The sequence below is a fragment of the Salvelinus sp. IW2-2015 genome, unplaced genomic scaffold (assembly GCF_002910315.2).
Source record: "Salvelinus sp. IW2-2015 unplaced genomic scaffold, ASM291031v2 Un_scaffold1270, whole genome shotgun sequence".
NCBI lineage: Eukaryota > Metazoa > Chordata > Actinopteri > Salmoniformes > Salmonidae > Salvelinus > Salvelinus sp. IW2-2015.
This window is the reverse complement of record NW_019942810.1, coordinates 211,812-226,472: the sequence shown is the minus strand read 5'-3', so window position 1 is coordinate 226,472 and position 14,661 is coordinate 211,812. Positions and strand designations below refer to the sequence as shown.

Below are 14,661 nucleotides of genomic sequence, written 5' to 3'. Positions count from 1 at the left end.
CTCGAATGGTTTAACATCTACTCTTTACGGTTATATATTATTTATCATTATTCATTTTATATTATTATTTAAAAAAAATATCTTCTCTAACTCCTCTTTGAACTGCCACTGCTTCTATTAAAAGGGCTTTGTAAGTAAAGCACCTTCACTGTAACGTCTAACACTTGTGGAATAGCGCGGCATTGTGACAAATAAAGGGGATTGATTTGAATACCATTTCAGGTGGCAGAGGAGAGGCCCTGGCAGGAAGATCTGAGTCTGCGGATCGGCGGATACTGGAGTGCAGGGCTGACTTGGACATCTCATTCCAAAATCATGGGCAGTTAATATGGAGTTGGTCCCCCCCCCCCCCCTTTGCTCTAATTACAATTCTTCACTCTTCCTAGGAAGACTTTCAACTATGTGAGATGTGAATGGAACATTGCTGGGGACTGCTGGTTCCATTCAGCCACAAGAGCATTAGTGGAATCGGCAATGATGTTGGGCGATTAGGCCTGGCTCGCAGTGCCATTCCAGTTCATCCCAAAGGCGTTCCGATGGGTTGAGGTCAGGGCTCTGTGCAGGCCAGTCAAGTTCATCCACACCGATCTCGACAAACCATTTCTGTATGGATCCCACTTGTGCACCAGGGGCTCTTTCCTCTTTCATGCTGAAGAGGAAAGAGCCTTCCCCAAACTGTTGCCCACAAAGTTCGGAAGCACAGAATTGTGCTAGAATGTCATTGTATGCTGTAATATTAAGATTTCCCTTTACTGGAACTGAAGGGGCCCAGAACAGTTTGGAACTAGGTACTGAGTAGTTGCAACCCGGACGGACAGAACGCATTGGTGTACAGGCGCGTAAACCCGCTTTCAACAACTCCGGTCAGACCAGTCCCAGTTTCTGTGACGCTTGTATGTGGCCTGTCCACTTCTGCGGCTGAGCCGGTTTGTTGCTCCTAAACGTTTCCACGAATTACACAATAACAGCCACTTACAGTTGATCCGAGTGAGGCACAGGCCCGCGAAGCTCTAGCAGCGCAAGAACATTTGACGAACTGACTTGTTGGAAAGGTGGCATCCTATGACGGTGCCACGTTGAAAGTCACTGAGCTCTTCAGTATGGGTCATTCTACTGCCAATGTTTGTCTATGGAGATTGCATCACTGTGTGCTCGATTTTATACACCTGTCAGCAGCGGGTGTAGCTGAAATAGCCAAATCCACTAATTTGAAGAGGTGTCCACATACTGCTGTATATAAAATGTATAAATTCATTAGTTTTGGTGGTTAGCATGGGACTCCCGAGTGGCGCAGTGGTCTAAGGCACTGCATCTCAGTGCTTGAGGCGTCACTACAAACACCCCGGTTCGAATCCAGGCTGTATCACAATCGGCCGTGATTGGGAGTCCCATAGGGCAGCGCACAATTGGCCCAGTGTCGTCTGGGTTTGGCCGGGGTAGGCCATCATTGTAAATAAGAAATTGTTCTTAACTGACTTGCCTTAGTTAAATAAATAAAATGTAGCTATACTTGTTGAAGAACTCAGCCCACCATTCTGACAGATCCTCTGGTCACAAGGATAGAATAGACCCTTTACCTTTCAGAATAGATTGGAGGACACACATTATGTTGAACACGTGTGGCAAATGCAAGAACAAAATAAGTGTTTGTGTGTGTATGATGGCCAAGGCTCAAACCCATATCAGTAGTAGAGTCCGTTAGCCCGCTATGCCAAAGCCCAAAGCAACTCTCCAGGTCCCAAGTAAGGTTAGAGTTACTCGTCACCATGTCAACTCTCTTACATGAGAAATTAAGAGGGGAAAGTGGGGAGATATTCATTTGATATGTGATCTTACAAGATAATTGGGTTACGGGTTTTTGCTTGGTTGCGATATGTTGCAGCCTGGTCAACCACTGAATCATTAAAAAAAAAAATAGAAATGTGGGTGTTACTTTAAACATTTACTGTTTTAATGTGTGTTGTGTTGTACACAGATTTGAGATTAGCTCAGATTACAATGAAGCTTTGTTGCAGAATCAGCTGAACACATCAAGTGACCAGAGGTCTACGAGTCCCCCATTCTCCTTTCGGAGGTCTACGAGTCCCTCGTTCTCCTTTCGGAGGTCTACGAGTCCCTCTCCGTTCCTCTCCCGCATTCTCTACCAAGACTGGCAACACACCTTCCCTTAACGCAGTGAGTATATCACATACAATCAATCTGATCAATCATTGTATAACTTGTATTCAATAGGGTATAACTAAAGGGAAGTGAATACATATTCGACTGAGTTATTCATCTCTCTGTAATGTGTGTGTGATGCACAGTGATTATATTGTAGATATGATATACAATCAATCTATGAAGATGTAGATAAATGGATGTGAATATTATGATCTCGATTGAGTTGGAAAGCTTTAGTCCAGACGCGTCTGATTTATTGTGGATAGCTCCGTATGTGATGCTGAGTGTCTATGAAATGATTCTCTGTTAACTACCACATCCTACTTCCTCGCTCTGCCCTTCTGCTGAACTTTACCCTTAAATAGCACCGTGTCTTCAGATAGTGGATCCATGAGATAAAACCTGTAAGAATCACCTCTCCTGTTAGTTCGTGTTTGAGTAGATGTGTGACCTCATGATGTCAGTGTTTTGGAGAGTAGACTGGTGAAACAGACAAAGTGACAGTAGGTGTAGGAACATTTTGATACTGATAAGAGAATTAAGTTCTCCTGTTCATTAACCAATTCAATTTGTTTACTCAGTCTGCGCTATCAGAATTTGTATGATACTGATAGAAATAAAACAGACAGAGGCCCAGTCTACAAAAGTTAAACGTTTATTCACGGAACGTTCTGCCGTACACAGTACAAAGACCATCAATTTATAATGACACACATACTTCCACACAAACCATCAAATCCGCCCGCCAATAGAGTTTAGGGGAGTCCGTGAGAATAGCGTCTTCCTGCCCTCCCCTAAGATAGGGAGAGACCTGGGACTGGGAAGTTCTCAGTGTCCCGGCCAAGGTCGCCCCGAATCTGGCTCAGACAGTCTGTTATCAAAATACTAGACACATTGTCCCCGAAACATTGATTCTGATTAAGAACTATACTCCAGGATATATTATTATTCCCCTGACTCAAACCATCACACAGTATTATAATAATCAAGTGATTCTAACACTTATATAAATTCATTATAATAGTCTAATGATTCAAATCAATTTCATACAATCATATGGCTAATCAATTTCATACAATCACATGGTTTCAGAAGTGTAATATTCTAATAATTTATTAAAACACATTTCCTTATCAGATACACAGAGGACAGCTTTCTCAGTCTGTGCTGAAGACAGTCAACCAACCAACCAGCCAGCCAGCCAGCTGGTCAACCAGCCAGCCAGCTAGTCAACCAACCAACCAACCAGCCAGCCAGCTGGTCAACCATACCACTCCAAGGCCAGCAGCCTTGGTCAACCAGCCATGCTCTAGCTAGTCACAACCAACCACAGCAGCCAGCTGTCCCAGCCAGCAGCAGTCAACGCACAACCATCTCCAACCAGCCATGCTATCAAACCAAAACCACGCCGTAAGCCGCAGTGGTCAGCCAGCCAGCCCAGCCAGTCACTCCACCATCTCCCGACTGGTAGCGATGACGGTAACGTACTCGCGGAGGGTTGCTGACGCGGGGATAGGGTCCTTCTCTCATCTGCTCCTCCGATGGAACCGAAGCATCTACAAGCTGCTGTGGAGAGAACTGATCATCTTCACTACACTGCTCCTTCAGCAGGTAGGTAGCCTAGTGGTTAGAGCGTTGGACTAGTAACCGAAAGGTTGCAAGATCGAATCCCCGAGCTGACAAGGTAAACATCTGTCGTTCTGTCCCTGAACAACCCACTGTTCCTAGGTTGTCATTAAAAATAAGAATTTGTTCTTAACTGACTTGCCTAGTTAAATAAATAAATAAAAATATACACACAGGTAACTTCATATATACAGGTAACTTCATTTACACAGGTGACATCATATATTATGTATTTATAACACTTGGATAATGAACTTCTTTCAATAAAGCGTTTCACTGGTTGAAATTAAGTCTCATTTGATTAAATACTCCACCTATCCTGTGTCCTCAGATCAATGCAGATGAAGGGAGTTAGAGATTAACCGGATTTAGAATATTTACACGATGCTTAGGAATTGTAGTGTTCGGTTTTTGAAAATTCTGTTTCTATGTATATATATATATATATATATATATATATATATATATATATATATGAAATACAAAATCAGCCTTTAACTAGTTAAATCATGTTTCTAGTCTATTGCATAGTTACAATGTGTAACCATTGATATCCCAGGACCAAGATTGGTAAACACTGTTGACGTGTATAATACATACAGGCAGACACAGCATCATTCAAGGAATATAGTTTGATACTCCTGGTATTGAATATGACTGAAAAATAAATGTCTCACAGACATTCATACCTGAACAGCACCTTTATTTGCCAAGGTACAGTACATGATCAGTGAATATATCCAATGTACAGGCTGCACTGTGGGGATATCATGCTTGGTAATAACTACATGTATATAGGACTTGCATCCTTGGCACAAAGTTATATTATACTCGATCCATACGCTTCATTAATGTCATTCAGAATGTTTTGAAGTCGATACAACTGGCTATGATAGCTGAGGTTCATAGGTTCTGAACTAATATTTATACCAAACGTTTTAGGGTCCATACACAGATTGGCTACATAGCTAGCTACACATCCATAGGCATACAGGTATTTTTTATCCTCCGCTACACAATAAGCAAGAAAATAGTTCGCTAGCTACGTTACATTAGCTGCATTGCATTGGAAATATCAGCAAGGCAAGCTTACAAAATTGTACATCCAATTTGAAATAAATGTTTTAGCTAGCTAGATTCTTTACATGATGACAGCCTGGTTTACTGGTTCTCTCAGGAATCCCTAACACATTAAAACACAAATTACAAATGTCACAACACCCCATAAAGCTAGCTAGCAGGCTGCCTAATGTTAGCTCGTCAGCTAGTTTGCTAAATAGCGATTTTTCGTAAATGAACTTAAGAGAAAATATGCATAATCGTTTGTCTCTACATTAACATATTCCTCTCAACTGTATATATATATATTTTTTACATGAGTCGTTAATTAATGACCTACATTTTCTTCCATACTAGTATTTTTGTCAGCCATCTTTGCTTTAGAAAGTCTCCTGCGATGGGTCGCATAGCGTCAAATGCATCATGGGAACCACTCGATATGATTGGTCATCACCAGTGATTTGCATAAAGTTGGGAAATGTTGAACGGTTTCACTGCCTCCAACTCCATGTCCGTGTCGCCCAACTGACCCCAGCCCTCTCCACTTTTCACCGCTTTCCTTCCATTGAACATGAACGGGAAGATGTGTTTCACAGCGTGCTAGTTAGTGTACACGAGACATTACTTTCACCCCTGGCGCCCAGGTAAAAGAAAGTGGGGGTAGGCCGTACCAGTAAAACGTGAGCCAATCACAATTAATACAACACGCCCCAAAAAACTATAGGCTAATATCCCATTATTTAACATTACTACATGTCAGCTGCATAAAACATGTGCGTATTGACTGCAAGCCAATAAGCTCCAACTTTAGCATTGTGGTTTGAGGAGAACACTTCAAGGCTGAGATGAGTGGCCGAGATCGTGGACAACATTGCATGATGCACCAATTCAAGGCTACAAGTGTAGGCCTCAATGACAATGGCAGCATTTCATTACACGATATGTGTTTTAACGGATGTCTCTTCCATTCATCCAATTGCAGATGCACTGTCGGGGTTTGGATGCTGAAATCATTTTTTTGGAGTGAACGAATGTGCGCAGGTAGCCCACAGGAGAGCCTTTGTTAAGTGATTGTTTGACGATCAGATGAAAACATGACTGGTTGTGTTTATGCCACATTTAAACAAAGGTACAGGTGGCGCATCTATAAGGCTAGGGGAAGCTAAGCTTTCCCTAAAGTAAATTCAATTGGCAAAATTATATAGCCTAATTAGCTTACTCCTGTCTATACATAAATAAATACAAATAAATACAAAATAGGCTGCAGCATGACTTGGCCACAGAGGATCATTAGTGTCTTTTTAAAAAACGGGATTGTTTTAAATGGCATAGCCTACAGTCGAGAAGCGCAGCGCACGGTGCAAATACCAAATTGTTACGGTTGTGCCTGTCAGTGAAAAGCAGAGACACGCCAGACAGCCATTTTGCTGTAAAGAGTTTACAATAGACTCCATTCTGTCTTTTAGTTATTGAATTTCTTAACTTAATTGAGCAAACAGTAGCCTCTTTTATTGGGCACCAGCGGAGAACATTTAACCTTTATTTAACTAGGCCAGTCGGCCATATCCCGGTGAGTGTGCATATTCACCGTCTTTATTAGTGTCACATTTGTTTGTTTTTGGACAATAAGACAAAAAAAAAAAAATTAAGTAGGGTGGTTGGTCGGGGTGGACGTATACCCTGAATGTCTATAAGCAAGCCAACGGTTGGGAGTTTGAATCTCATCAGGGTACAACTTTAGCATTTGAGCCAATTAGCAACTTTTCAACTAATTACTACTGTTGAGCTACTTTGCAACTATTTAGCATGTTAGCTAACTTCTTCACCTTACCCTTTAACCTTCCTCCTAAACTTAACCCTAACCACTAGCCTAGCTAACTACAAATTCTATCTAGGTGGCCAAAGTACCATACGTTTGGCAAATTCGTAACATATTGTACATTCGTAAAATGTTGTACATTTTGCAAATTTGTAACAATGTACATTATTCAAATTTGGTAACATATATCGACAACTTAATATATAGCATACGAAACATATATGAAATGGAGTGTCTTGCATTTACATATGGATTAATATAAAATGCTCTGAGACCAGGTTGCGTCGACTGGATAGTTGTTTCTATGGAGAAGCCATCACTTACAAGTCAGAGAACCTTTCAAAATAAAAGTCCTCCACACTGGCACGTCCCAAAAGCGTGTTTGTATTGGTCCAGCAGTCACTCCTCCATATTCATAAATAAAAACGTAATGTAGAGGTCAACAATGCATACCAGCAAAAGTCAATAGAGTCATACGTTCACATTGAGGCTCTCTAAAAAGTATACTGGGTACAAAAATGTAAGGTGATTAAATCTATATTCGCATGCATGAGATTTACTCAATTCTTTTTTTTAAATTATTATTATTATATATATATTTTTTAATCTGCAGAAAAATGTATATAATTGCAGAATAATTGTATATTACCTGTATATTAACTCATCAGCTTGTAGTCCTAAAACCTGGAAATTGGTTAACTCTGGTTCCTTCAGCCATTCCTATGGGGGAAATTAATGGGTAAAAAAAAAAAATGAATGGGGTTTTGGGATAAACACACAAAATAAGGTCTGAGGTTAACACAGACTTAGGAGATCTTATATGTTTTGTTCTATGAGATACTATCAGTTAGTTAACATGACCTATATGAATTATGAAGCTTTTATGTAATCAAAACTAGCACATAAAATTCACAAAAAAGTGACATTAGCTGATGAATATTAAACGCATAGAACAAAACCTATAAGATCTCCTAAACCTGTGTTAACCCGCAGACTTTATATTGAGTGTTTATCCAAAAGAAAACAATAATTTCCCCATAGGCTTTGGCCCACAAGCCATGGCGGAGTAAGCCTTCGATTGCAAATGTAAATTAGATTACAAGACTATTCAGCATAACGTTTGTGGTTAGTTGAGACACCCGCAGGGTTTCAAGCAACAACAACAACAAATATCCCCATGACTGAAACTTAAAGTCGACCTCAGATCGATTGTCTGGGGCCAAGTTTACCTTCCCCTTTCATGGAAAAAGTGACCATCATGCCTTTAGGTAAAGAGGATGATTTTGTACATGTATTAAAACTGGGAGGGTTCTCCCCAGGACAATTTTTATGTAGAACATTTTAAAATCAAATGTTATTGGTCCCGTACACATTGTTAGCAGATGTTATTGCGAGTGTAGCAAAATGCTTGTGCTTCTAGTTCCGACAGTGCAGCAATATCTAACAAGTAATATCTAACAATTCCACAACAAAACCAAATATCTAACAAATTCCACAACAAAACCTAATACACACAATCTAGTAAAGGAATGGGATGAGAATATATACAGTTGAAGTCGGAAGTTTACATCCACTTAGGTTGGAGTCCTTAAAACTCGTTTTTCAACCACTCCACACATTTCCTGTTAACAAACTATAGTTTTGCAAGTCGGTTAGGACATCTACTTTGTGCATTATTCTGTTTCATTTGTCTGGAAGCCAGACGATGTCCGCGACGGGGCTGGTTTTCTCGTCATAATCTGCGATTGTCTGTGCCACATACGTCTCGTGCCTGAGTGGTTGAATTGCAACATTTTACTTCGAAATGTATGAAAATAAAAACGCTGACACTAAAATATAAATTTCAAGAAATGAGTTCATTAACATATTGGTAAAAATATGAATGATTTTAACACATTGGAGCATGAATGGTCCATATTATCAGATGTGCTACATCATATGGCCCATATATATATATATATATATATATATATATATATCAATATCACCTGGGGCCTGTTGCACAAAACTAGGATAAGGGATTAAGCCTGGATATCTTGGTGATCCTGGCTCAATTGATCCGTAATCCGGTTGCACTAAAGATGGATAGGGGGCAGGAGGATATGTTATGGTATAAATTACCATGGAGATTTATTCTGTGGAGCTAGCCTGCTCCAGACCAGGCTAAATTCCAGGATCTATTTAATCTCATCCCTAATGTCAGTCAGCAGTCACCACAAATGGAAACCAATAGTTATTTCACTGCTCACTATACATTGTTATCACATATAACTAGACCCACTGTTATTATTTAAACGTTTGTGATCATTAATTTCAATGATTTTGGATAAAAAATGATTTTTAGATGATGTTGCTATCATTAGATATTTACAGTTCCCATAGACTATAGGCTATATTAAATGATAGAATATTAGGGCACAGAGGGGAAAAAACACAAGTCATAATATTGTAACCAGTTGTTTTAAAGGAGGAGCAGTTGTTAAACATGACAGATGTGGGGCATTTCGTGAAATTGTACTTCAGTATTGGTTTCATAAACAAAGACATGCTGATGTGCCAGAATATTAAGTATCACATTGTCATAAGTATCAAAACTGTAAAAACAATATGTAGCTTTTCTGCAGAAAGAACCAGCCTCATAAATTTATGACTTTATCCTTTTTCTTCAGTGTGGCCCTAGTACTCTGTCATATAAACAAATACACATTCCATATGAATATAAAAACACAATGTGTAACATTATGTTCCTTTATTGAATAAGGGACAAAACAAAGCAGTAAAACCATCAGCTCCTTTCGAAACTGAAGTCACAGTGACTCTACAAGATGGAAAGCACAGAATCCAAGCATATTATACAAAATGATACATACACATCAAAGTCTGTATATAACACACCCTGCATGTCTGCACACTAAAATAAATGCAGGACAAATCCATACACATCACTGAACAGACAAATGAATGGATGCAGTAGCCTCCCTGCAGCCTTGTATTACACACAGTATACGCAACAAACATCATAAGAGGCCAAATTCGTCAAAAAACGAACCCCAAAAAACCCAAATTCCTCTGCCACCGCAGGACATATAACCAAATTGAAAGCACACATACTAACTAAAATAATTCAACACATATTGGTCCCTCAGCAGCCGACCACTGTCGTCATCAGGGAAGATTGCCGGATTGTCCCAGTCCATGGCTGGTGCACTCTGGGGGCCCTCCCTTCCTCAGGCAGGCCACATTGTGGAGGACAGCACAAGCCACAGAATATCACATGCCCATTACAGGGCTGACCCTTAATTTGTGAAGGCAGTGAAAGCATGCCTCAGGAGGCCAAAGGTCATTTCAACTCTGGCCCTGGTCCTGGCATGGCATGGTTGTAGGCCTGCTGTGCTTCCTGGGGGTCTGTGAAAGGTGTCAGGAGAAAAGGCTGGCAGCCATAACCCCCTGTCTCCCAGCAACACACCAGGAAATTCACCTGTCAACACAAAATCTCATCATTACCCTCATAAACACAGTGATATTCTTGACACAGCCATGATGGTGTATAAATAGGGTGTGTGGCTTACCTTGTGATAGGCACTGATAGATTTCAGAGGCCCGAAAGATTCTGGAGTCATGGACTGAGCCAGGCCATTTTGCCACAACATTGCTGATCACACAGTCAGCATTGCAGACCATCTGAAATCATAAGATGAGGAATATACACCAATCAAGTGCACATCACTGGCAATAGGAGTGTTTCGTCAATGACAATATCAAAAAGTTATGTTCACCTGAAACTTAATGCTGTGAAAGGATTTCCTATTCACAAAATCGGCCTCATGGGCACCTGGGGGGCTTTTATCCTTATTGTGTGTGCAGTCCACTGCAACAAAGACATTGGGGAAACCTGTCACACAAAGTAATGAGTATCCTACTATGTGTTAACAGTTGTCCTGTAATTTGTAGATCCTTTACCTTCAATCCTATAGAACTCCTCTTTGATGTCACAGAGTCTTCTGTGGCCAGGAAGGAGATGAAGACATCTGCTAATGCTTTGATAGCCAGACACACCACTCTTATTGTGCGGCAAATTGTGGCCTTGTTCAGCTGCTTTCTGCATCCCCCACTGAGTACAGGAAGGCTCCACTAGCAAAAAAGCGCAAGGCCACACAAACCATTTGCTCCACACTCAGTGCATGGCTCCGTGCAGTGCGGTGCTTAATCCTGGGACCCAGTAGTCTGCATAGATACCTGATGCCATCTGCAGAAAACCTGTATCTTTCATATAGATGGTCATCAGGGAAGGCCAGTGGGTCCAACCGGTCCCTGAAGACCCTATTCTCGCCTGAAGGCTCTCCTCAGCACAAGTGCTTCTTCATCCACCACATCTCGCACGAATGGGCAGCCATTGTCAGAGCAGAAAGGAACACACCAATTTTGGGCCTTCATATAGGCTAGTGGCCACACCGTGTGCTGGGGGGGTGGGCAAAAGAGGGCGATGCCTTATAACGATGACTTGGTTGTACTGATTGCTGGGAAAATAAAAAAAACCTTAGAAAGATGCCACCGTCCTGTGTGCTCACAATAAGAGCTCATATGTCATGGCTCACTTGACTTTACGAATATAACCTAATTTTTATTTTGAGCTGTGTCATCTTCTTGGAGCTGGGGAGGAAAGAAAAATAATGATTAATACATTTGTGTTACAGTTAGCATACAGTGTACATTGAAGGCATATCTCACCTCCCTCTCAAGTTTTTTATTTCAAGGTCCAGTTTCCTAATTGTCCTCTTTTATTTCGGACTCCAGTGCAAGATTTTCCATCTTTTTCTCTTGTACTGAATGTCTATGTCTGCCAGATTCTTATTTGGCGCCGGAGGTGGTTGCCATACAACTTTCTGATAGCTTGTGAGCTCTGTGAACACAATACAATTAGCACAGCTGGAATTTGGCGCAGATTGGTGTCCTTTTATTAATACGCACTATGTTGCCAGGCTGGTTTTCCCACTGTATAGCATCTTGGTCCTGTAAAAGAAATTAGATTTTTGATTTTGATGAGGACTCCTCACCATTGTAGAGTAAATAGTACTTTCACAGTCTTAACATGATACCTCATGCCTTCTTGAATCCAGAGAGATGGTCTCCTCCTCATCATCGTCTCCATCATGTGCTGTTGCTGCTGCACTGGGGCCTTCACCCTATCACATTTAATCGGATTCATATTGAAGCTAGTAGACAAGACATGCCAGGCCTACAGTATGCCTTTGATGGAGTACTGCACGATCTAGCATCGTCTGGTGCTTGTGCTGGGTGGCTCTAACAGAACACAGTGCTGCCAGACACTGCAAGGCAATAGGTAAACCAAAGTCAGACAGTCCAAAATTGAATTCAATATGAATGTGGTTGTATCCCATGTAGAGATGGAAGGACATACCTTGAATAAGCGGTGGCATCTTGGGAGGAACCTATGCTCGTCTGCTTTCCCCCAGGGATCCCTCTAAGACGGGCCTGCCTTATTTAGCTCCAGGCCCATGTCCTCTGCTGGGGTAAGGTCAGCCTTGGTGACCCACCACCCGTGGCCTTGTCTGTGGGTATTCTTTTTCACTGCTAAAACAGTACAGACAATGTGTGAGAGGCACCTTCTGGGTACAATATATGCTTGTGCTTGTTAAATATTAGTCAGGACCATACCATTCTGCAGAATGTTCTTGATTTGATTTTTGACCTGCTGCCATGTCCGTTTTGGCCCGTTCATGTTTAATCTACACACACACACACACACACACACATTTAATGGAGTCACACACTGCAAAAAATTACTTGTATTTTTGTCTTGTTTTCAGTAAAAATATCAAAAAATTTATCAGCTTACAGTGTGATGGAGTTACTTTACACAATTTCACTCATATCTGCAGTGCATTTCAATTAAAAATTTAACCGTTTCATAATTACAGTACAACTGCATTTTTGGAGATGGAATTAAATATTTGAATTGTAATTGTGATGTTCAGCGGAGCGGTGAGTGTGTAATTGTGCACTACTTACGCATTCAGGCGGTCTGCAATACTTTGCCACGCTTTTTCTCTTGCTTTATCACTGTGGCGGTGTTGCCTTTCTTCTTAATTATATCTTTTACCTCCTCGTATGCCTCCATGAGGATTTGTGCTTCCGACGGGGAAAAGTACGCGGCTCTAGTTGCCATGGTAAATCTGTGATCTGTGGCGGGGTCTATTTGAGTGAGCCGTGAGCGCGCACCTATCCAGGATTGGTTTCACCTGGCTTAATGAATCCGTGTCTGCTCATCCTGGCTTGGTCTTTGTGCAACCAATTAAGCCTGGACGCACATGTTTTGGCTTCATTGAGCTCAGCTGAGTCATTTATCCCGGATGTCTTAATTCTACTTTTGTGCAACAGGCCCCTGGAGCCCAACTGATGCAGCATCGTGGCTATAAATAAATAGGCTGAAGCATGGGGTTGGCTGCATTTACCCCATTAGACACATCCTGATTGTTCATATTTTTATTGTAAATATGAATATTCACTCAATTATTTTTTTTGGTTTCTACTACAAAAAAGGATGCCATTGCCCAAAACTGCATTTGTAAAATGATGCCACGCTCGCAATTGCATGAGTAGACAAACGTGATTAGCAATGTAAGAAAAAGGCCAAAACTACTTTTCAAAATACTTTTTGTTTGTTGACAAAATGAACATGGGAAGTGTGAGCAACAAATCAAGCATGTCAGTTCAAATCAACAGAGAAAATAATTTGGTAATATATTTAGTCTGTATTAGACTGACATCTCCAAACCAGACTGTTATTGAAGATATACACTTCTCCAGAATCCATATAGGATGGAAATCCGTCTATTTCTGCTCAGGTGAGTAACAATATATATATATTTTTTACCTCCCAGTCCCTTTTGTTATTGGTTGTACAGTTTGGAAGGCCGGCCCCTTCTCAAGTTTGTCACAGTTCCACTGGATATCCCTTTATGTGAACAACGTAAAATGACCATCTTCAGAAGCGTGGACATGTTCTACTCATTTTATTCAAGAGAATTTTTGAAATGTAAATCAAAATTTATTTAAAAAAAAACATTTTAAAAATTCTTTGCTACATTCCTTGCACTTATCTGAAGTCACTTCAGGTATCCGTCAGCCAGACGATTCTATAATATATGCAAAAGAACAAACGTAACAAAAACACAATATAAACCCATTTTGTCCCAGTACCCAGTGTTTAAATGGGCAGAGCCTCCATTTTAGGAGGAGAGTGCCAGATACCAGAACTGGTACGTTTGAGGTAGCGAGGTTTGTTCTTGTAGAAGATGTGGTCCAACATTGGGGGTTCAATCTCTCCATAGTGACAGTCCACGTCCGTTGGGTTGAAATATTGCTTCTTCATGGTCTGTTTCAGCTGGTCGCCTAGAGGGGAGTACAGGTTCGCGTTAATAAATATGTTAAGGAGTTGGCTCCGACTTTTCTGGACCCCTCTTCCCCGGGCTAAAAGGTCTCTGCTCTACTCCCAGAGAACATGTTACTCTAACGAATGGTGCTTGTTTAATAAAGTTAGATCAAAGCTGAATCAAATGTCTACAAGATCACATAATGATAGTATTGTACATATCAGAACCCAATCTAATAGCATAGTTTAACGTCACTGTAAGAAAGAAGAAAAACACCACTTAATTTCCTATATGAGTTTAGGATGATTGCGTGCGTCTACACCGGCATTGTTTGCTGTTTGGGGTTTTAGGCTGGGTTTCTGTACAGCACTTTGTGACATCTGCTGATGTAAGAAGGGCTTTATAAATACATTTGATTGATTGATTGTGTGAAGTGCCCGTTTGAGAGAAATGTGACCAAACCCAACAGCGTGAGGCACTAGGCAAAACATGTCCTTTGATTTAAACCACACACAAGTATGCTACAGTTGATTAACACCACCTGCTCTACAAGTCGCCCCCCTGGGCCCAAGTCGCCCCCCTGGGCCCAAGTCGCCCCCC

General features: G+C 41.0%; 2 long non-coding RNA genes and 1 pseudogene across 2 annotated transcripts; all 3 read right to left on the bottom strand.

The window, feature by feature from the left end:
- Positions 1-4,475: 4,475 nt before the first annotated feature.
- LOC139024268 (uncharacterized) lies at positions 4,476-5,284 on the bottom strand. Its single transcript, XR_011475546.1, has 2 exons — positions 5,189-5,284; positions 4,476-4,972 (listed from the first exon to the last, which is right to left on the bottom strand). It is a non-coding gene; the product is annotated as an uncharacterized lncRNA (long non-coding RNA).
- A 5,821-nt stretch (positions 5,285-11,105) lies between these two features.
- LOC139024266 (uncharacterized) lies at positions 11,106-11,478 on the bottom strand. Its single transcript, XR_011475544.1, has 3 exons — positions 11,396-11,478; positions 11,282-11,317; positions 11,106-11,184 (listed from the first exon to the last, which is right to left on the bottom strand). It is a non-coding gene; the product is annotated as an uncharacterized lncRNA (long non-coding RNA).
- A 2,208-nt stretch (positions 11,479-13,686) lies between these two features.
- Positions 13,687-14,661, bottom strand: part of LOC112070269 (inner centromere protein A-like) — a 32,214-nt pseudogene continuing 31,239 nt past the window's right edge.